This window comes from Balaenoptera acutorostrata, chromosome 19 (assembly GCF_949987535.1).
Source record: "Balaenoptera acutorostrata chromosome 19, mBalAcu1.1, whole genome shotgun sequence".
In the NCBI taxonomy this organism is placed as follows: Eukaryota; Metazoa; Chordata; class Mammalia; order Artiodactyla; family Balaenopteridae; genus Balaenoptera; species Balaenoptera acutorostrata.
Window position 1 is genome coordinate 32369502 of NC_080082.1, and position 24440 is coordinate 32393941.

Consider the following 24440-nt stretch of genomic DNA (forward strand, 5'->3'; position numbering starts at 1 on the left):
CAAGATGTACACGTTTTAGTTACATACTGTTTGGTGTTTGTTCCTGTCATATTGCCACCTCCTCCAATAACTGAGATGTTCAAACACAAGAAGGACATGTGCAGATACAGGGTACAATTTGACACAATGTGACTTTCTAGGCCAACTAGTGAGTTACTTCTTTTAAATCTCTTAAATATAGCACACTCTCTTTTATTTGGAGAGGAAAACCATGGTCAGCAAACCCTTTTCCAGTTCTAGAATGCCCTGTCTTTGCAAAGATGGAAAACTTCTGGCCTACATTATAGTATCCATTCTTACATGGAACCAGAGAAGAAATTCATAGTTACCACTTTGAAGCCAGTGACTTTTATGTTTAAACCAAAGATTGATGCTTCCCATGGTTTTCTGTTTGTCCCAGACATCTTATACACTCTCAGAAACTGACAGAGAACTGACTTGGAAAAAGCTTTTGTGAAGGGCCACGCATCCTTCCCTCATACTTAGGGTGATGCTAGAGTTGCTCTTCAGTGCTTCTCTGCTCACCCTCTACCTGTCTGGGCAGGTATATATTTGAGACCATAGGGAAGGCACATTTTCAGCTTGCTAGAACCACTAGCCCAGGTGTGCGCTCTGCCAGACACCAAGAGTATCCTGAGGTGGGTCTTAGATCCTTCCAGACTGCTAGAGAGGAGATTGGTTTAGAAATAAATAATCCAGCCAAGTTTACATCCTTTTTATTTGGGCTGGAGGACAGGGAGAAAAGAGGGCCTTTGACCAAAAGCCTTCAGGCAGTTTTACTTCATCATTTTGTTTATCATGGGTTTTTAGAATCACCCTGGTCTTAAAAAATCTGATTCCAGAAGTGATGGATTCTTCATCCTTCGTTTAGAATCCTCTCGTTTATGATTTTTAATTATCTTTTTAATTTTTAAAAATTTTATTGAAGTATAGTCAATTTGCCATATCGTGTTAGTTACAGCGCAGTGATTCAGTTATACATATATACGTCTATTCTTTTTCAGCTTCTTTTCCCTTATAGGTTATTACAAAATGTTGAGTATAGTTCTTGTGCTGTACAGTAGGTCCCTTGTTGGTTATGTTATGGTTTTTTTTTTTTTGAATCAGAAACCTTACATCAATAGTATAGGCGAACATAGCTTTAGTTAACATCATGAGCATTTGGAACACACGCCATGAAGAAAAACGAAGGAATACCTTTCAAATAATTCACAAGGATGGGATGTTAACGTGTTGTTCCCAAGTAAATGCCGCCTGGCTTCCTTTGAGCAGCTCTCTGCATCGCTAAGACTGGTGTGGGAGCACCTAATTCCCTTCTTGCCTACTGGCTTTCTAATTTTTCCCCTGTGATCATAGTTATAAAACCTAATTTCCAGGGGGTCTTGTGAATCATATTAGTAGCTTGGTGTTATAATAGCAATTTTATATTGCATTGGTATTCATTTTCACTATTACGGAATAATCAAATCAGCACCTCTCTTATTATGCTGTTGAAATAGAAAATAATGGACTGTAATGTAAAACTGCTAATGTGATGAAACTCGCTCATTGTGTTAGGGTAAGAATGTCCTCCTTTCTTGTTCCAGCTCACTTGAAACTGTGATTGAGGAAGGAAATGGAAAGCATTTCTACATCTGTGATAAGGTCCCGCGTATATTCTTCATTTGAATACATAATTGTCTCTTTATGGCTCAGGGAGGGCTGGTCTGCACACTCGGAGGCCTTCCTGCCACCAGGGTGATGTTCCGGCTGGCGAGCCGGAGGCTGCATGACCAGTTTTATACCGCGGCTTCCCTTTTAATCATGAGTAACATTTGATGTCTCTTTGCTTCCAGAGGAATTGTTTGCGCCCTCTTTCATGCTCATCCAGGCCTTCCTCTGGCTTAAAAAAAAAAAAAAAAGCCAACTTGAAGAACACTTTTAGGCTACATTGTTAGAAAGTACAACAAGCCCCCCAAAGGTTCTGATCTGACAGGGATGTTGGGAGGCAGGTCAAGTGACTGCCTAATGAAGATGAATGAAGAAAATTGCCGGTACCAGGATCACGCGGGGGCTCCCGGCCCAGGTTGTTGAAAGTGTGATGGAATCTCATCGCTTCATTTATCAGTGTCATATTTGGGCTAAAAGTGAGCAGTATTGTTCTCATTTCTCCCAGATGGATGGGTCAACGTTAATATTTATTGCTCTTGTAGAACATTTGTTTGATGTATTTCCATTAGCTAGGCAATAATAGAAAAGCAGTGGAGAGAATCATAAAACAGTTCCCTTCCTATTCAGTTGAAATACAGCGTCCACTAATGTATAACTACGGCTTGAAGTGCCATTGATTTCCCCCCTTTTGGTTGATGACATGATTGTATACATTAGAGATTCCCATGAAAATAATGAGGAAGCGGCGTGAATATAATATATATTGAGAGCAGCTGGCGGGGTATAAATTGTGTTGTCTTTTGATTTTCCTGATTTGGTCATATAATTGGTGAATTTCTCTTGGCTATATATTAAATTCTTAGCCCAATATCACATTTTAGAATTGGGAATAATGTGCAATAGATCGCATCATCCTCTGGGTTCTACGGCGAATCTCAATAAAGCTAGAATTTTCGTCACATTATAGAGCAAATTGTTTTCAGTCACTGAATAATGTTGATTTTTTTTCTTTCTATCTTTGTGGGAGAAAAATACCTTGTTACACAAATTATTTTCTCCTATGCTTTGAATATATTAAAGATAAAACCCTAAACATTCGAAAAGATTGGCTCTGCAGGGACATCCCGATTTATTAGCTGATACATTTTGCAGGAATCTGAACATTGGGATATTATTTTATACTGTGGAACAAACCTAGCTCTTTGTGAGGTAGGTGTTGTCTTAAGTGCAAAGCAAACATCCTAGCCATATGTTTCTATAATTTAAATTAATTTGGTACAGTCATACTGTTAATCTTTAGTGACTTGTTGATTGGCATTTTGCAGACATATTTCTGGAAGGCTCCCAATACCATTTTCTGCAGCCTTTCTGGCAGTAGCAAAGAGCACATTTCCACAAATTGGAATCTTGTACAGCACTGGGAAGCGAGCCAAGATTTAAATTAGACAATAACCTCTGCTCTGTATATAGCTTCTATTCTTCAGCTGTAGGCAGAGTGATTTGTTTAAAACAGTCAGCCCTGTAGCATATAATAGACTGATATATGAGTCACTCCTTGGCAATGTGTGTTTCTTAAATTTATATAGATTGAACAACTGGTTGGTAATGTACTTAGTTACAGTTGTACAAACAATAACTATTAGCAGGGCTGAAACAGGCCTGGAAAAGCTACTCTGGGCGGGTGTTTGTGAGGATCCTGAAGTATTGCCGAATTTCAGAATAATTCCCCTTTGGAGGCTGAGGGAGACTCTATTTCATAAACATGAGTGTGCTTTTTTAGCAAAGTAGCCATAAAAGTTTTATGTTATAGTTTTCTGTTTCTCATTTTCTATTTGTTTAAAATTGAATTGGGGAACCTAATTGGTTTCAAAAATTAAACTTAACATCAGTCTACATTTGGGGCAGGATAATTTGGTTGCAGGGTTTTTGTGTGTGTGTTTTTAAACGTTTGCTATTTCTTTTAAAAGAACAGGGGTATAAATACGTGTTTTCCGTTTTTTTCCCAGGTTCGATTGTCACTGGCATTAACCGTTCATAGGTTGAAAGAGATCTTTCTGGACAACAAACATCTTTTCTTAAGAGAAAAGCTTGTGCTCCAAGTTCAGTTCATGTTTATTTAAAAGATTAAGATCATTAGACCAGATCTCACTTTTTTTTTTGTCCAAAAGAAAATTGATTTTGCTTCCCATAAAAGTGGGATCTGAAAGAGGATATTCAGGAATACGCAAATAGAGGCGATAGAGAAATCTGTTTGTGCAGCTGAACAAAGCAATTCTGTTTTTACTGCTGAACATTTACTTAGCCTTGGTGTGAAAATTTCTGAACAGAATTGTCACCTGTCTTTAGAAAGTACTTCTTTTGTAAGGCGAAGGGGATCATTTTGATCTGAAATGTTTTAATGCTTTTTTTTTTTTTTTTTTTGCTTATGCCAACTCGAGCATTTATAAAATAAGGCACCCTGTAAATATTGAACAATACAAAGACATCTTTCATAACAGTTTATAGTATGTTGCATGTGCTCCGTGGAAACCAAGCAGTAGTTAGTGGCAAATGATATGCCAATCAAAAATTATTATTGCGAGTATATAACCTGGTATAATGCAGTATCTTATCTGGAATTGTCAACTTGATATAAGCCAAGTCTTTGTCTTTTAAAGTTAAGCTCTTGTTTGCCCTCAGTTAATTCTGTCTCCCAAAGGCTCATTTGAATTGCATAAAGGATAATCTACTTGACAGTTTTATACATTTAAACAATCTTGATTATATGGTATTTTACAGGTTTTTTTTTTTTTAGAAGCTCCCAGTTACTATTTTGTGTAGGCTTTTTAGTCTTTAGTTAGAAAAGAATGCAAGAATCTCACGGGTAGAATTCCATACTCTTCTGTGAACAGCATTTAGTAAAACTGGGTATAGCACCTCTTTCTACGGCCTGCGGTTCATGGTGATAAGGTTTGATTGTTGTGGTGGAGGTCGTTTTCAAAGTTTCTCAGACCAAACTTCTAGTGAGAATAACTGGAAGAAAATGTAATACTCAGGTATCACTCTACTGAAATAGTCATTTATAGATCCTCTTTTACCCTCCCTCCATGGTCAGTTCAAGCATTTCTAGATGAATTTGGGGTGGGGGATTTCAGGATCAAGTGCCTTGCTGCAAGAATTTGGAGATTATCAACGGACCAGCTGTGTAGTGGAAGGATAGGGGTGTGTATAAACACTGTGGTGGTCGCCGAGAGCACGCCATCTGGCAGGATCCAGCCTGGCTTCGAATCTTGTGTCCACCACACGTGCACGCACCGTGTGACTTTCAAACAAGATGCTAAACTCCTCTGAGCGTCAGCTTCTGCATCTGCAAGCGGAGGAGACAGTAGTACTTCCCTCATTTAGGGTTATGACCCATGTGAAATGTGCTGCAATGCCAGTAAATGTTACTATTAGTGTGGTCTGTCTGTGAGATGTTTTAGAACTAGTGAGATTTGGGAAAGCGGGTCCAGAGTGGTTAGTACTTACTTTCATTTCACCAGCCAAGTATTTGATAATTACTTGATCATCATTAGGAAGGTCACATGGCGATTCTTCATATCTTCTGAAGAAGTGTGTTTGGAAGACAAAAATTAGGTATCAGGGAATTGCGTTTTGAGGAGATAGGAAGATCTCTGTTTCCAAAAGTACTTTCTGAACTGACTTCTTTGAAGGTAATGTAAAGGTAAAAATGTCTTAAAGGAAAATAGATAATTAATAACCTGCTGTATAGCACAGGGAACTCTACTCAATACTTCTGTAATGGCCTATATGGGAAAAGAATCTTAAAAAAAAAAAAGTGGATATATGTATATGTATAACTGATTCACTTCGCTGTACACCTGAAACTAACACAACATTGTAAAACAACTCTATACTCCAATAAAAAATTTTTAAAATCACAGTATATATAAAAAAAAGTCTTAAAGGTAAAAGGGGTTTCTTCACGTCTCTTATCAGCAGATGGTCGACAGTCCTGCAAGGTCTGGGTCAGTGTTATCTCTGTCCTCTGGATGAGGAAACAGGAGCTTAGAGGATTTAAGGAACTTATAAGGAGCTTATATAACCCCAGCTGGTGGGTCGGATTTGAACCCAGGTGCTGCGGGCTGCAAACCCATGCCCTCTTCAGCTACAGCAGGCAGTCATCCTATTGTTAGGAGAAAACCTTCTCTATGGAAGATCTGTTAACCAGGCCTCCCTGTATGGTGCTGAGGAGGGTGCTGTCGTCAACGAGCTAATGACACCCTGTTGGCCACTTGACACAAACTCTTGAACCTGCTGGTGTATGACACAGGTAAACGGTTTGTCACAGGAAAGTGAGCAAACTAAAAAAAAACTTCCTCTCTCCTCCAGTATGATATCATCAGGTTGACAGATAACTTTGCCTCTGACGTAAGAGTACTAAATAAATATTTATTGATGGAGGGACTGAAAGAGTCATTTGACCAGATGCAAATGAGTGTAATACGAACAATATACAAGTGTTGAGAGGGTGGTCTTTGGTGGAACTTTTTATTAGACAGATGGATTTGATCAGAGCTTTGAAGGTCAAGATGGACACCGAATGAGTCATGTAGGACCATTGAGATGGCCTCAAAAGTTACGAGATTAGAAATGAGCAAATAGGAGGTGGTGATACAGTCAGAATAGCCTAACAGCTATAACAAATAGCCCCAAATGTGTAACGAGGTACACATAATAGAGGTGTAGTTCTTGTTCACCCATGCAGTTCAAGTTTGGTCCTGTTGGCAGGGAAGCTAGGCTGGTGGAGATTCTGTCATCTTCTTTTAAGTGCCAGCAACCAGCTGGGATAGAAAGGAAAGTAGAAGGTGGAGAAGCCACACTTACTTCTCAACTGTTTTCTCCCAGAAGTGACACACATTCCTTCTGCAGTGGTGAGAGCTAGTTGCATGGCCCGGCCAAAAGGGGTTTAGAAACAGCCAGTAATTCTATACCATGGAGAGAGGAGCCTGACTTTTAGAAAATAATTAGCTGGAGCTGCCACACATGACAAGCAGATTTGTTTGCTAGTATTAGGGGATTCTTTGGGGAGTTGGAAAAAGAGATTATAAAATTATTCTTAAAATTGTGGGTGGAAGGGTTGTAGGGGAGTTTTGGATTATCAGTCAGAAAATAAATATCTGTTCTCCTAAGGTATAAAATTCAAGCCTTTCAATATTGGTGAAGATAAATGTTTAAAGAGCATTTAAACACAGGGAGAGTTATAAACACTGAAAAAGCATCTGAAGTATTGACACTGAATATAGGGAGTGTGGCAATGACAGAAGAGCTGTCTGGATGATTGTGGGCTTAAATGGCTAGGACTTTGGGAAATAATTACCATCTTTCTTCCATATGAAGGGGGACACTTTGTAGGAAAGGTAGGGTTTCAAGAGATAGAAGCAAAGGTGCTGAGTATTTGGATGAAAAGGCATCTTCTGTAAACAAGACAGTTTTTAAGAAGATTCTGAAATGGACTGGGGTGAAAATAAAGAAATTGAGGAAATTTTCTCGTGAGAAAAAGAGAGGTTGGGAAGGACAAAAGAGACTCTTCAAGGTGGTCAAATATTTATAACTGATTGCCTCTCTTCTTGCCAGTAAGTAATTCTCTTGAGATGATATTTGATATAAAATGGGCTTTATGGCTTCTCATCACCCTGTAGTTTATTTGTGCATTTATTTTTTAACCTCTCCTGGGAACTCACCGTTACTACTTTTATGTTATGGTCCAATTTATGAATATGCGGAACTTGAATAAAGACTGTAGCTCTCACTCTTCCAGAGAACTAGTTTCTGAGAAAAAGGGGGTGGATGTGCATGTGGGCGTATAAGTGTGTGTTTTGGGGGGGGGGTGGGAAGGGACTGTGTGTCCAAGTTTAAATATTTCTTAACATTACCTCACATTTATTTCTCCCCTGTACATTATTCTTCACATGTTGTCTGGAATACTGCACTAAGATCCTGTTTCCTTTGCCCCAATTTTAAGTCACTAGTTTCACATGCCTCTGCCTTTTGCAGGAAAGGAGTCCTTTGCAGGTGTGAGTATTAACGAAGCAGAGGGAAGCTTGCTTCTGTCCACTTGTTCTGTGTTCAGTGAAAGTACAAAGTACATGTTTGTTTCACTTGTAAGTATAAAGGGGAAAAATCCACCTGTTTTGCCTTTAGAAAAATTCTTTTCATCTGACTGTTCTCAGAAAGAAAGCTGGGGTGAACTTTTTTTTTTAGTTGGGTTGTCTGATCTACCTTGTGCCTCTCATGAAAACAAAACTGGGAGTTGAAAGAGTCTACTCTTGAGGAAAAAAAAATAAAGACGCTTTTCATCATTCTGCAAATCAGAAGCAAAGATATGGCCTTTCATTTTTCTCGTCATATCCGATAACACCTGGTAACGTTTGGAGCCCTGACTCAATAGGGAAGGGGAAGAGTGACTTTATTTTGATTGGCCATCTGTCTTAGGTCCCAGATACAGTGTGTGAAAATTCAGTTGCTCATGAATGTTCTACATAAAAGGAAAATTAAGGAATTTTTGTGTAGCTTTAAAAGTGACTGACAACAGCAGCGCCATTAAAAAGTTTTAAAAATATTGCCAAAGTAATTTGATACCAAGATTCATTATACAGATCCATTTTGAGAAAGAGATGTAATTTATAAAGCCTGCAACAACTGAGGGAATAATATTTCAAAGTCAGCCTTTGTCGTGTCAAGGGGGCCCAGCAGAACTGTTCAGATTGGAGCCCTTCAAAAGCCAAACTTCCTCTTGCTCCCAGCAACGTGGCATGTAGCCCTGAAAGCAGCTTGGCACACGGCTGAAAGTGCCTTCTTTCACAAGAAACAAGAAACCTTCCGAAAAATTATTATGGGACATTGAAGCATACTGATGTGTCATCTTCTGATTTTTGATATGAAACCTCAATTAAAGTGTCTGTACTTCAGTTTCCACTCTCTAAGGATGGCGATCACACTGTCAGTGACCTCATGGAGTCATTTATTCATTTTTTTCAGGAAATATTTATTTAGCAGCTGTCTAGTCCCACAGAGTGTATCCAGTACTCAAAACAAAATAGCAAAAAGGGATGCAATTCCTTTGTGACATTTACAGTCAATGGGCGGGTGAAGCACATCCATCAAATAATTATCCAAATACATATACAACTGCAACTCTGAAGCTCAAACAACAGCTGACATGGCACATACTTAGCATTCAGTAAATTGAGCTCTTCTTATAAATATTACATACTAAGTCCTACACTGGTAACGTACCCCCATGAAAAGCCTTTGTCCCCACGTATTTAACACAAATTCGAGGGGCTGCTATAAGTCTTTAGCTATGCGATAAGATGATATGTCTTCTGGAGGGGTTTAAAGCCTAATTAGGGAGAAGGATGAAGGAAGCAGTCATACTTAGTGTGAAAGACAGCCCGGGCATGGATGGGACAGTTGGATGGTAAGAGGAAAGGGCACTTCTAGGAGAGAGACTGGCAGAACCAAAGAAGTGAAAGATCATAGAAATAAAGGGGGTGAGGTTGCCAGCAGGGAAGAGGAGCAGAAGGGAATGAGGCTGTATGGATAAGGTGGTGTGGACTTGTGAATGGCCTCTTTTCCCTACTGATGAAAGTTTGTAATCAGTAAGCTGTGGGCAGCCTTGAAGGATTTTAAGCCCCACAGGGGCATGTGCGATCAGAGTTCCATTTTGGAAGGCTAACCCCACTGAGAATTGATGAAGTAAATGATACTGAAGCCATGACTTGGCATCCAGCATGGCTGTGCAAAATCACCTCCTAGATGGTAACAGTGAGGAAAACGGTTGTGGAATATCTTTAAGTTTAAAAAATGTATTAAATATACACCTTGATCCTGATCTTGTTTTAAAGATTATATATATTGTGGAAAGGCAAACCAGAAAAGATTGGGAAAGTATTACACCAAAAGATTGAATGATCGTGTTGTTATGAGAAAGGCTTTTTCTGTTTGTCATGCTTTTCAGTATCTTCCATTTTTTTAATAATGTAATAAAAATGCTGTTTAGAAGATAAATTGAGAGAAAGGTAACTCTAGATGTCATGTGGGGGATGGATTAGAAAGAGAGAAACTGGAGTCTGAGGGTTGGTTAGGATTAGCAGTGCCATTAGAAGAAGCGATGTGAAAGATGTTGGCAGAGCTGCAGACCTTATGTGGAAGATGAGAGAGGAGATCAAAGGTGTTGTTTGGGATGGTTACTTGAGAGAAATATGGCTGAAATTGGTAAAGATTAGTTCTGCACTGCATGTGTTGAATTTGAGTTGATAAGACATCCATTGCAATATTCAGTAGGAATTGGAAAATTGCAACTCAGTACAATGACAGATATTTAGCCTGGAGAGTGTTGGTGGTGGCTGATGCATTGGACGTGATGAATTATCAGAGCATGTGTTAAGAAGAAACTGAGAAATCTTCAGGGGGATAAGAAAACTGGCGGAGAGTCACAGTTTCCAAATGAAAAATACTCTTTCATAAAGGGAATGGTTGAAAGTGTCAGAGGAGGGAAAGTGATTATTTGAGACAGAGATACTACAGGGAAGTGTCCCTGGGATTTGGTAATTAGGAGTCCATGGTAGACTCAACAACAGCAGTTCATTAAATAGAAGAAGACAGATTGCAGCCTTAGGAGTGAATGAAAGATCAAGGTGTGGAGGTGGAATCTGGGTTGGTGGGGATGGCGGGGAGGGGAGGGGATTAATTTGAGAGGGGCTCAGTGGTCTCAGTGGTCTTTGGTTCCCCTTCCCTCCAAGGATTTGAATATTTTTATAAGTCTAGGGAGGAAGCAGTGAAGTGGGAAAAGTTAAGAATCAAACAAGAGGTAAATTGATAGAGTCAGTCTAGATGGGAATGGGACGTAGAGTAGAGGCAGAAGAACACGTTCTCCTTGGCAAAGGAAGGAAAAGGGTGATTTGAGGTGCTGGTTTGGGGTAGACAGTTGAAGAATTCAGTTGATGGCCTCTGCTTTCTTTGGTAAGGGACAAAGTCCTCTAGTGGAGGAGGAGGTGAGGATTGGCTGAGAGCTGGAGGGGCGGGGAGAGGTTCAGCAGAAATGCTCTGGGAAATGGATCAACAGTTACAAGGGACTGCTGAGTGTTTGCAGGGGCTCTGCTGAGATCAGAAACCTAATAATATAGAGATCATTCCTATTGGGAGATACATATTTTTGGTGCTCGTGTTTCCATAGTCCTTTGTGTGTGTGTGTGTGTGTGTGTGTGTGTGTGTGTGTGTGTGTGTGTATTCTGTAATGAAGGCTCTGTACACATTTGTTGAATAAATGTGTCAGTCGTTGTAGATCTGCAGACAATTTGGGGGAGTCTCTTTCTTGGGACCCAAGTCATATGTCAAGATTTGAATCCCTTTTCCTTGTTATGCTTTACTTTTGTGACCCTGGTTTTCTTTCTCTTCAGTTGATATTTTCTCTTCCACTAAAAAAAAAAAAAAAGTTCATGTCAGAGTGAAAAAGTAAATCCAAATACTTATTGTGTCTCTTCTATGGATAACGCATTGTAGATAGCTTGTCTTGCAAAAGAGTCAGAGGGGACAAGATCGTCCTTGCCCTTAAGGACCTTCCAGTGTGGTAGGAGATGTGGGCGGTGGGATAAAGCATAGGAAGAATTCGTCATTATCAGCACATGCTGAGCATCATAAAAGAGATGGGAAGGAAGGGCTTTGAAGATTCCAAAGAAAGAGACAGCAACTCTGGTAGCCTGAGCTGGGAAGAGTCCTGCAGGAGAGGAAGTGTTTGCACTGCATCTTGATGAAAGCATGGAATTTCAACAGGAGGCCATTAGCTGGGGGCAGGAGTATGTTGGGATGGGGGTGGAGAGAAGCAGCGTTTCAGATGGAGGAGGTGGCCTGAAGCTGGGAAAGAGTGGGATGTATTCAAGAAAGAAAATATATACCAGGAGGCTACAGATGGAGAAAGTACAGTTAGTTACTCATTTTCAAGTTCGGGGACCTGGAAGTTTATCCTTTGCTTACTTAATAGAGCTCACAGGACCTCAGATGAAAGGTGGAAGATTCAAGGTGGATGAATTTCATTCTTTTTTTTTTTATTATTGGCGTATAGTGTTAGTTTCAGGTGTATAGCAAAGTGATTCAGTTACACACATACATGTATATATCTATATTTTTTTCAATTCTTTTCCATTATAGTTTATTACAAGATATTGAATATAGTTCCCTGTGCTTTATAGTAAACCCTTATCGTTTATCTGTTTTATATATGGTAGTGTGCATCTGTTAATCCCATACTCCCAATTTATCCCTCCCCCGCTCCTTCCCCTTTGGTGGCCATAAGTTTGTTTTCTATGTCTGTGAGGCTGTTTCTGGTTCGTAAATAAATTCATTTGTACTATATTTTAGATTCCACATATAAGTGATATCATATAATATTTGTCTTCCTCTGTCTGACTTACTTCACTTGATACGATAATCTCTAGGTCCATCCATGTTGCTGCAAATGGCATTATTTCTGAATTCCACTCTTTATACATATCAGAATCTGGGGGAAATTTTACTTTTCTCTATTAGTCACTAAATTTTTGATTCCAAAAATTAAAGACTTGTAAGAATTCATATTGATGGCTTCATAGACAAACTGTGAGTTGTAAAGGGCCCCAACATCAACATTTATCACAACCAAATTGCTTTGTAAGAAGTGGTTTCAAATTTATTAGAAATTTCCTCCAATTTCCAGTTAATATTTCATGCATTAACTTTAACTACAAAATCTAGTCTGATTCTCTTGTTTTTAAAACAATATTGAGAAGATAATGTGACAGTGGCAGTTTCAGGCTTCCAAATTTGTTGTCCTAGAGATAGAAGCAATCCTTTTAACCCTATGTCTTCTAGATGTCATTTCCTTCTGAACACATCTGGATAATTCCTCATATTTAAAGGGTGTGGGTGAATAAAATTGGAGAGGGGAAGTATTTCTTGCTCCATTACATGTATGTTTAATTTTGAGCTACCCCTATTTTAGAATTAAGTACTGCGGTGAAATCAATCTACAATACCTTTTAACATATGACATTTCCTAGCTGTGAAAGGGTATTGGGAAAGCTCATTTTTCTTCCTTTTGCCACCACTCATGATGAAGCGGATGTCTTCCTTTTTCCTTTTCTTTCATCTGTGACTCAGCTGCTCCGGTGGGGAGGGATGTGAGGTGGAGGGGCAAGCATGGCACTGCCGTGTGTTTATCATGGCCCGAAACCAACAGTTCCTGGGCCATACAGCTCTTCCAGCTCATTGGCAAACAAGGCTTTTTCACTAATCCCAGCAAATGCATCTTCTGCTTTATTATAAGAAAATCTGTTTTGTCCCTTTGTTGTAAGGGTTTTTCTTTTAAAGATGTTGTTGGACTCTGTTTATCTATTGAGGGATAATTTATATGCTAAGAGCATAATGCTTATTATTTTTTCTCCCAAAATAAATCAAGATTGCAGGATAGGCATTCATCACATTTATTTACTTACTTTGTTTGTTCATTTCTTTATTACAACATTGATTTAAAACATTAAATAAGTTTCATCATATTTTCTTTATATAAGTAAAATCTTCTGTAGCCATAACCTTCCCTCTCGCTTCTTCACTTTTCTCTTCTCCCACCAAAACTGGAGTTGAGTATTAGAGTTTCTTCTGGACGTGGTTCAGTGTCATTGCCTGTGTGTCTATGTTGTCTTCACTACCCCTTGAGGGCAGCTGGTACTACCCCTCCCTTATCTTTCTGCTGAGTGCCTTTTGTGAACAGCAAAGTGTCTTGGTGTCACTAAATCCAACAGACGTTGAAATACTTCATCGTACTTTAAGTTTTCTCAGTATTTAACAGGGCCAATTCCTCTCTTCTTACTGTAGTTTCTCTTGACGTTGGGAATGCCACTCTCTCTAGGCCGCACTTCTACAACCCTCGCCACGCTTTCACAGGCTCCTTTGCTGAGTCAACATCCTGGACTTTAAATATTGGAGTTGCTCAAGGTTCTGTTCTAGGCCTCTTCTCTTCCCAGTGCCATTCATGTTCATGGCTTCACTGAACATCTGCACCCATGAGTCTTACAAAGATTCTCACAAAAAAATTGTCTCTATTCCAGACCTTTCCCATAAACTACAGATGTTTCTTGGTCCCTCAATCCCAGTTGTTACCAAACACAAGTTCGTGTGCCCAATGCACCGTGAGGCCAAACAATACCTAAACATCGGAGTTTAGAGCAGGGAAAGGTTTAATGCAGGGCCATGCAAGGAGACAGGTGGCTTGTGCCCATAAAACCTTGAACTCCTCTAAGGGTTTCAGCAAAGCACTTTTAAAGGCAAGGTGAGGGAGAGGTGTGATTAGTTGTTGCAGACTTCTTGGTTTCGGAATCCTTTGTTCTCGTAGCTGTCCGTACAGGTCAGGTCACATGTTCCTGTAAACCTCCAACAGAACAAATGCTATTCTCTGTTCTGCGACTTTTTATCTCTATATGAATGGACTCTTAAATGTCAGAGCCCTGAGACTAGGCTACCCTGTATATTGCAGGCTGTAGGCAAAAATTTTTTTTTTTTACAAAAGGTGCAGAGCCAGCATGACTAAGCAGTAGAACGGATCTAATATGGAGTCGCTTGTTCTTGCCTATTATAAAACTACAGATGTTTCTTGGTCCCTCAATCTCAACACATTTAAAATGCACCCATGATTCAGCCCACCCCGCAACCCCAAGTCTGATTCTGTTCCGCTTCCTCTGTTTGGATGAATGGTACTGCCACCCTCCAGTTACACGAGCCCCAAACCTAGCCATCTTCCTTGATAGCAGCCCCTTCTCCCTCACCCCTCTCAACTCATTATGGAGTCCCAGGGAAATCCCTGGATTCCAGCCACTCCTCAACTTTCCCCATCTTCACTTCCCTACCCCCACCATTCCCACCTTAGTTAATGCTACTATCACCTCTCATCTCGTCTGTTGCAATATCTTCCTTCTGGTCTACCAGCATCTATTCTAATCCACTCTGTACCCTCTGTCCTTCTTCAAGGCATGCTTCCCAGGTGAAGTCTCACCAAATATTTCTATAGTCATTTAATTGCTATTTTATCTCTCTTCTCTGGACTATATGTTCCATGGAGTCAGGGACCATCTTTTTTGGCTCATGTCGTATTCTCAGTATTTAAGCAAACTCCCTGGCACATAGATGTTATCAGAATATATTTGTTGCAAGAATGAGTAAATGAATGAACAGTAAAAATTGATTATTGCTGTTTCTTTTTTTCAATATTTTTATTTATTATGTGCTTTGTGCTGATAGAGATTAAAGAAATCCTTCTTGGGAGCAGTTCCATTGAAGACATATAGTTTTTCTGATTACAGAACTAGTAGGTGCTAACTTTAGAAAGCATAAAAAAAAGAAAAAATGATTTCACACTGTATATGGTTTTGAGTCATGGTTTTCTATTAAACCATGACCATTTTCCTACGACATTAAAACCACTTTAGAATTGTTTAAAATAAAATCCACGGCATACAGCCTTTCTAGAATGTTTATATTTGATGCAGTGTCATTCTTGGGAAGACCTTGTTTAGCTAATGGAGTTGTGAACTGTTGGAGTTCCTAAGGTTTGATGACTGTTAGGCATCATTTAAAATACGTGACATTTTGCTTATTGTCAAAGATATGTTTTCTACTTCAGTACAACTGCTACTTTGTAAAACTCCATGTTGTTATCTGGACCTTCCATCATTCAGATTTCTCAAGACCAGGGTGAGCATTCCCTGGTTAATATCTGTCCCAAATTAACACTTGATATAGTTCCAGATGGCCATCTACAGCATCCACTTCAGGTTCTGCCATTAGAAATTAAATCTTGTCTCTTTGGTAAAGTTACTTTCCTTGTGTTAAAAACTGCCCTGACTAGTAGGGGAAGCAACTTTAAAAACTTTTGCCCAACAGTGGAGAGAAAGCAGGTGAGGCTTTCCTTGTAGCTCTTGTTTTCGAAAGGCACGTGCAGGGAGTTGATAGTTGTTCAATGCCAGAATGAGATGAACACTTGGTGTTTTGTCAGCCCTTCTTTTCTGGTCATTGCAAGGGTCAAGAACTTTGACTTAATAGAATACATTTCCTGTTATCTCTGGGGGGTTTATTTTCCCATGTAGAAGTCTGATCTTTTATGTTGAGAGTTTCCCTTTTATATGTACCTTTTCCCCCCTAGTTGTGCATTAGGATATGCAGCTTCACCTCTTTATAATCTGATGAAAGTCATTAAAACATGATAAAAGTGAAACAGTTTGGGCGGTAGGTGTAGTTTTTGAGGGCATGGTCTTTCTGTGGGCACTTATTTTGGGTATGGAGTGTTTAGACAGCACAGTGAAGGGAACAGCTCGTGGCCAGTGCCAGATGGACATCCCTCATGGAATCTGTTCCTTATCCCAGGGGCCCTATTATACAGGGTTTATTTTCAATATTAATCTTGATATGAAGACAGCTGCAGTTCTTTAAAAACTCATACCCTACATTATTTTTATCATGGCCAAAGAAATTTATAGATAGGCATTATAGATGGATCTTACTTTTTTCCTCTGTTATTAACCAGCACTGTAGAATGTGTAGTAATTTTTCCTTTGTGCCATATATATTCTTCCTAGTGGCAATGAGAAAAAAAATCTCTTCCTAGGAATAAATGGAGTCAGTATAGGTTGATAAATATGTACATTTTTATAAGAGTCACTGTAAATAAGGTGCTAACATTTTACTTTGAAGCCAAGTAGTTTGTCTTTTTTAAGAAGTTTCTGAGCAAAAATTTCCTCCCCTAATAGGTTGTATTTTAACTGTGGCTAGCAGGAGAATGAGTACATTTTTAGATAGGTTGCACATACTGTTTTTAGTTTAACATGCAGCCTAGCTAATATCCCTTTGTGATTGTTTTAAGATTTTTACATGTCTTACCTCCTTTGGGGTAACTTTTGCATTTACAACTTGATATAATTTGCCTTCATATAGTTGAGTCACTCTTCTGGAATAGAATTTGGATTTTGCTGAAGTGAGTAAAATTTGATATATGATTTAAGAATAGCTGCTTATAAATTGCTGTATAATCACATCTTTTTAAATTCATGCAAAGAAATGTTAAGGTAATCTTGAATGTACTGGTATACAACGACTGTTTGGGATTCCAAGAATAAAATGCTTCCCTTATTTAGGGATACTTAAATTCATGGTTATTTTATGTAAAATGCTAAAATAAGTTTGAGCTATATACCAGATTAACACTGACATCTTGACTGAATTCCATTATTTGTCTTCAAGATGAAAGCCAACAGTTCCTACTTTGAAGGGATTTTATTTTATGATTATGTTTAAAAAACCATTAGCCTCATACTCAAACTAATTGAAATATAGGCCTAGAAGTGGTGGGGGAACCTCCTTTAAAAATAAATATAAGATATAAAATCTTAAGTTACGGATTTCGGGATAGCTGTTTGGGAGGAATGTAATTTCCCTCCCTCCTGCCCCGAGACCTTATCAGAAGTGGGATTGAGTCTCGTGTGAGCCCTTTCCTAGTAAAAGGTTTTAGATAAATAAGCAAACATAACTGGTAAGATACAGAGAACTAATGAAAGCTATACGATCGCCCATCTGGTAAAAAGTTGTCCCTGCAGAATTCAAGCAATCATAAAATCACAGAAAAATGTATGTAATCAAGATATTCTTGCAGTGTGAGCAAAAACTCCCAGCCCTACACTGTAAAACACTAGCCTTGACATGTTTCCGTAGCCAGAACAGAACCAGGGTTCTCGTACACTCTTACAATTTCTTATCAAGTATCTGAGACTTGTTCTTAAGCTTTTGGAAATGATAGATGTGAATTAATAGACATCATATGTAATCCTGTTTGATTTAAATGATTATGTATTATATATGCTGGCCAACTCTTCTCATTGATGATTTTTGAGTTAAGTGGGCTTCCAGTATTTGGTGTAACAAATATGACTGAGACTGGAAAATAAACACATTAAGTCACTTATCATTCTTCGGGAAGAATTTATAGGTTTATTGCTCTTTTTAAAATGTTAGCCTTAGAATAACGTCTTAAACTATTTCTACTTCTTGACTTATTCAAAACAGGGAAAAAACACGCAACCGAGTATTTATATAAATGGAAAGCTTCGGAGCTGACAACCAACTAGTTGATACATATTTGAAACACATTTAAGATAATCCTTAATTGCAGTCAATAATCTTATAAGTAGATATATCCAAAATCAGCATAATGCCCACTTGAAGAAAGAACACTGATTGTGTTTGGATAGTGTAGAAGCAATAATCCTGTAATATGTATTTTAAAATACTTTAAATAGCTTTTGTTTATGCTTAATGTATGAATTGATCTATATCAGGATTTCTCAGTCTTGGCACTATTAGCATTTTGGATGGGATAATTTTTGGAGGCGGGAGCTGCTCAGTGCATTGCAGGATGTTTAGCAACATCCCTGGCTTTTACCCACTAAATGCCAGAACCTCTCTGGTCATGACAATAAAAACTCTCTCCAGTCAGGATCAAATATCCCCTGGGGGGCAAAATTGCCCCTGGTTGGGAACCACTGAGCCGTATACCTGTGTATTTGTATCTGTATATCTATAGCTTTATCTGCATCTCTATGTGAGCATATTTGTTTTAGGCACCCAAACATGACATGACACAGTTTAGGAGCATTACATTTTATACTTTAGCGATCAAAGAGTGGAAGACAATGTAGAAAATCATTGATGTTTTGATGGAATTCATACTAACTCATAATTAGAGGGATTGATTGAAATTAGAGAATACGTTGTTTTACCTTTGGTTGGTAGAGTTTGGTTACTGAACTAGAGAAATGCTGTAATTAGTTGAAATGTTTTCATTTAAAAATACTGAGGAACATTTTGCTTAACGTGTGGTTCCGTTTTTACATTTGAAATTTCATAGGGTTGTGTGAGAAGCAAGGCCCAGGAGACTGATTGAAGGTATTCAGTATAAATATGTCATGTCATTAGAGACCTGAAAGTTTGCTTTCAGTGGAAAGTCTCTGAGGTCCTTAGTCTTTTGATTGCAGCATGAACTACAAAGTCTGGCAGTACAAGGAAAATAACTCAGATTTTATCTTAGATGACTTTCCATTTCTATTTTGTTTTAAGACTTGGCAGTGCTTTGGCAAACCCTCACAGTGGTTCACCTGAATTTGAAGTGGACTGAGTCATGTGCCCAAAAAAATAAATGGCTTAGCTACACACCGAAGCTGCCAATTGCAAGGACCCCTGAGTTGATACTGAGGCCGTAACAGTTGAGTATTTCCTGTGGGCCAGGCCATGGTGCTGCAATGGCCAGTGGGTCACATACAGCCTCTGCCCTCGAGGGAGACATGAAAATGGATCATTTTAGCACAGTGTAGAGTGATGTACAGGTTGCCTCAGAGCTTGGAAGAAGAGAATCCAGTGCAGCCAGGGGTGGGCAACGTGGTGCCAAGGAAGGCTTTTCCAAGGTGGTGTTTTCTTTTTTTTTCTTTCAGTTTTATTGAGATACAATTGACATACAGCACGGTATAAGTTTAAGGTGTGCAGTATAATGATTTGACTTACATTATGAGATGATTATCACAATAAGTTTCGGGAACATTTATCATCTCATTCAGATACCAAATTAAAGAAATAGAAAACAATTTTTTTCCAAGCGATGAGAACTCTTAGGATTTATTCTCTTAATGAGTTTCATATATAACATGCAGCAGTGTTAATTATATTTATTATGTTGTATGCTACATCCCTAGTACTTATATATCTTATACTGGAATTTTGTACCTTTTGACCATGTTTATTCAATTCCTTCTCCCCCTCCCCCGCCGTAACCACAAATCTGATCTCTTTCTCTATGAATTTGTTTGTTTTTGAAGTATAATTGACCTACAACACTATGTTAGTTCCTGTTACACAGCATAGTGATTCGACATTTCTATGCATTTGAAAATGATCACTGCAATATGTCACCATACAAAGATGCTACATAGTTATTGACTATATTCCCCACACTGTACATTTCATACCTGTGACTCATTTACTTTGTTTTGCAACTGGAAGTTTGTACCTTTTACTCTCAGAAACCTATTTCTATCCTCCCCCCCACCACCTCCCCTCTAGCAGCCATCTGTTCTCTGTATCTGTGAGTCTGTTTCTGTTTTGTTAGGTTTGTTCTTTTTTGTTGTTTGTTTTTTAGATTCACATATAAATGAAATCATATGGTATTTGTCTTTCCCTGTTTGACTTACTGCACTTATCACAGTACCCTCTAGGTCCATCCATGTTGTCGCAAAAGGCAAGATTTCTTTCTCTTTTATGGCTGAGTAGTATTCCATTGTATACTACTACATACGCATCTTCTTTATCCATTCATCTATTGATGGACACTTAGCTTGTTTCCATATCTTGGCTATTGTGAATAATGCTGCAGTGAACATCAGGGTGCATATATTTTTTCAAATTAGCGTTTTTGTTTTCTTCAGATAAATATCCGGGAGTGGAATTACTGGATCTTATGGTAGTTCTATTTTTAATTTTTTGAGGAATCTCCATACTGTTTTCCATAGTGGCTGCACCAACTTACATTCCCACCAACAGTGCAGAAAGGTTCCCTTCCTTTTCTCCGCATTCCAAGGTGTTGTTTCCTGAGCATCCTTGTAGATGATACCTACTGTGTGCATCAGTGGATCTACTTATTATAAACGAATCCACACTAAAGTGCCCATGACAGATGAGAACTAAGTTGTTCTTCCTCCCAGGGAGATTAGAATTTATTACGAGACACAGCCCTTTCTAAACCCAAGTGATGTACTACCGGTAACAGAAATTTGCATGTGAATGTCAGATCTTTTGGGGACAGGTTCTTACAGTGACATCAAAGAAAGTAGCCACTTTTTCTCTCCAGATTAATGGCTACTCTTAGCTCCCATTTCAGTACTTTTCAAGAAACCAAAACAGACCAAGCACGTCTAATTTACAAGCTGCTATCATTATATAAAAGATGCCCACAGTTTGCCAAATACAATGGAAGACACACAGAGAAAACATTATTCTTACCTTCTGGAAGTTATACTCTGAATCTTTTCTTCTGCTTATTGTCGGCTGATATTCCTTCTCCTCTGTCTTTAGTCTTTCCTCTACTTGCAAACATCTGCAAGTGTCCTTTTATCCGTACAGCATGTCTGAGCTAAACCTCTCCAAAGAGCAGTCTGTACTTACTGGTTCCCATATCTACTCTCCCTCTGTCCTCTCTGCCAAGAATGCACGCATCCCCGTTTCTTTGTCTGCCAGGCCAACTTTATGACAAGTAGTTTTCTCTACCTGAGTGCTCTTGTCTCATAGGCAAGTTCCTACACATCCTTCAAGACCCCCATTTAAATGGCTCCTCTTATTTGAAAACTTCTGCTGACTTTCCAGGGGGAGTGCTTTGCTTATATCTCTAGTGCAGCACCTGTCATGTGGCGTCCTACTTATCTTTTCCATTAGAGCTCTTCTTGGGTAGAAACTGAGTCTTATTCACATATTTTTTACCCAGTATCTACTGTCTTTTATATTGTAGGCACTTAATAAATATTGCATGAAATGTTTCAATGATCCATTTATTTTTCCCACATTACCAAATTCCTACCTTTCCAGGCTCCTCACTCTTAACTTTTTTTTTTTTTTTTTTAGATCTCGTGCCTCTTCCATATAAGAACCTTTGCTGGGGGCTTTGTCTTATGTTACTTCTCCTTACGTAGCGCAGTCCCACAAAGTTCTATCCTTTCCTCCTTAGAAATGAGGAAACAGAAGCTCAGAGAGGTAACATGAAGCAACATACCTGATGATACCCAGCATGTAAGTGGTAAAGCTGGGATTTGAACTTGGATCTTTCTGGCTCATTCATTCACTCGTGCATTCCACTGGTAATACTGATACATACTTACTGTGGGCAGCCATGCTTACACTGGGACCAGAGGAAACCACATTGAACCAGACGAATTCCTTATCACCACGGACTGCGTTCTAGTAAGATGAGAGACAGACAACTAAATGGGGAGTTAGCCATGAGTACAGATAGAAAAGGTGGCTTTTTGTGCTTTAACCCATTTAGTTCTCAAAACCCCCAGGATGAGGCAAATGGTATTCTTATCCCAGCATTAGAGATGGAAAAACTGAAGGCCACAGAGGCTAAGTAGCTTGTGCACAATTACATGGCTAGCAAGTAGCCCAGCTGGGGTTTGAACTTGTCCTTAAGATGAGTTCGGTAACTTGCCTACCATCCCGTAACTAGCTCGGCGGGATTGGAGCACAAAGCCACTTAGTCTGACTCGTGATCTCGAAGTGCTGTCTGTATTTCATTCTTCCTTCTATTGCCTCTGCCCAGTCTTGGCATCTGCAACTTTGCGCCAGGCTTGCCGTGTTAACTGGTCTCCCAGCTTCTGTCTTTCCTGATACCAATCTTGCATACCTCCCACTAGCTATGTGCTCAGGGGCGGGCTTTCCATCTCTCTCGCTACCTCTTCCCTCCAACAAAATCCTTCCCGGACCTTCCTGTTCAGTGCATTTCAACATACTTAGACTGGCCTTCAGGGACCTTCAGGGCCCTCCAGAGCCTGGCTGCCGACCATCTCTCCCAGCTGACCTCACCTTCCCTCCATACCTGCCCCTCCCCTGCAGCCAGGTAGGTCTCTGTTTGTTCCTGGAAAGAAGCCAGTACACGCTGAGCTCTGCAGCTTCGCTTACCCCATCCTCTCTGCCTGGGACACCCCCTCCTTCTGCCTTCTTCCTTGGTTCAAGACGTGTTCCTCGGAAAGGCCATTCCCTGTTGATTCCGTCTCCTAAACTTGCAGACCATTTGTCAGTGTCACTCACTGACCTGGCCCTTCGGTTGTTAACTATTTTTGTCCTATCACCCTAACTGAATTGTCATCCCTTAAAACCAACAATCATGCCTTCTACTTCTACTTCTTGACGTCTTCAGAAAGGTAGATATAGCCCCAACCATATCCTTTTAATTCGCATCTAATAGGTACTCACTGAAGTGTTGGTAAGGCTTTCGGGAGCAAGTGAGATGAACTATAATTACACAAAAGGCACGGTCACTCCACAGCATATTTGGCCCCTGTTGGTGTGTATTTAAGGAAAATCAGGCCTTTTCCTATTTTCTGAACGTTAATGTTGCTCGGTTGCTGGGCCAGTCCCAAGGATTGCTCCATTTTTGCTAAAAAGAAAACTTGATTTGAGAAGCTTAGTACCCTCTCCTCTACTTGTATTTGTTTTTCTGATATTAAACAAGTGCAGCTGGGTTTCAGAAGTTGTTGGGACTTTTTTTTCTTTTTTTTTTTTTTTTCTTGCTACTTCTAACTAGTCCAGATGGCTATGCAATTCACAGACTCAAATGTGTCCAGATCATGAAAATCCAAAGGCCTCCCTGTTTGGGTAGAGTCCATATGTTTAGGCATTGTTGTTTCTTGTGTGGGTCCACAGAACGTGTTGAAAAATCTAACAGTGGAACTTGCATTTCCTACTTGGTCCAAGTTAGGATGTTTCTGTCCCTCCTCCTGGTCATGAGGGGAGGGGAGAGAGGTCACCTCACAAGTGATTACTTTTTCCTCTAAGCAAGAAATGTAATAAGAGATTGTAAATAATTGAACGAAGCCTTTATTACTGTAAACACTACAGCCTGTGCTATATCAGCATTTCGGGAAGATCAGCATCCGATATATGGAAAGGTTTTTTTAAAAACGATAATATGTTCCAGAAAATTAAAAGTTAAGGTCTCTTAGAAACAATACAAACGTTATCAGTAGAAGTGAAGTATACCAAATTTATATATTCAGGAGAATGTGAAACTTATACCATTGATTGTTAAAGGGTTTTAAAAGCTTTTTATTACATTTGGTAACAAAATTCTAGGCTTAGTTGTAAAATCCTGGGTTAACTATCATTTGGAAATTTAAATATACATTACAGTAAATATTTAGAAAATGTTTTTCTAAAATGTTCCATTTAGGTCAATAAACTTGTCTGTAGAAGTCTTTTATAAGGATTAAAAAAAAAAAAAGAAATTTCTACCCATTAGCCTAAAATTAATCAGGCTCATCATTTTCAAATATGAGTGTATTTTAGAGTTCCTGAGAAGCCGGTAAAAAAAAAATACAGATTTTTAGTTTCCTGCTGCCTAGAGGTTCTGATATAGTAAATCCACGGTGGGGATCAGGTCATCGGCACCATTACCAGACATCTGCTTATTCCATGGTCCCTAGCACCACACTTTGAGAAACTCTGACCTAGATTACAAAGCAAAAATTTCAAAAAACAGGATTTTTTTCAATGAGAAAAAAATTAACTATCAAATTTAATGCTCAAATTCTTGCCCCAGTGATGTTAGATTGTTGGCTTTCTCTTTTCTTTTTGCCTCTTTTTTCAATGCAGCTTGTTTATGGCCACTGAAGGCATCCATCCTTAACATTCCAACCCCACCCACCTAGGCCTCTTTATCTTTTCTAGAAAAGGGTAAGTGCATTTGCTAGAATAAAGCATTTTTTTCAAGCTAAGTATCCTAGTGTTTCAAATATTCATTTTATTAGAAAGTATAATTCTTCCTATTACCACTTTTTCCCCATAGACGTGGTTTTTGGAGGGACCTGTGGTGACAGATGCTTGGTTTCTCCTCTTCATTTGAATTTCAAGTGCTTATTCTGTGCCCTGCTTGGCTTGGAGGACAATTCTACATACATTCATCATTTCACATCTAG

General features: G+C 39.1%; 1 protein-coding gene across 2 annotated transcripts in view; it reads left to right on the forward strand.

Annotated features, from left to right (window-relative positions):
• Nucleotides 1-24440, forward strand: part of TOX3 (TOX high mobility group box family member 3) — a 108645-nt gene that overhangs the window by 43363 nt on the left and 40842 nt on the right. The window lies entirely within an intron of this gene.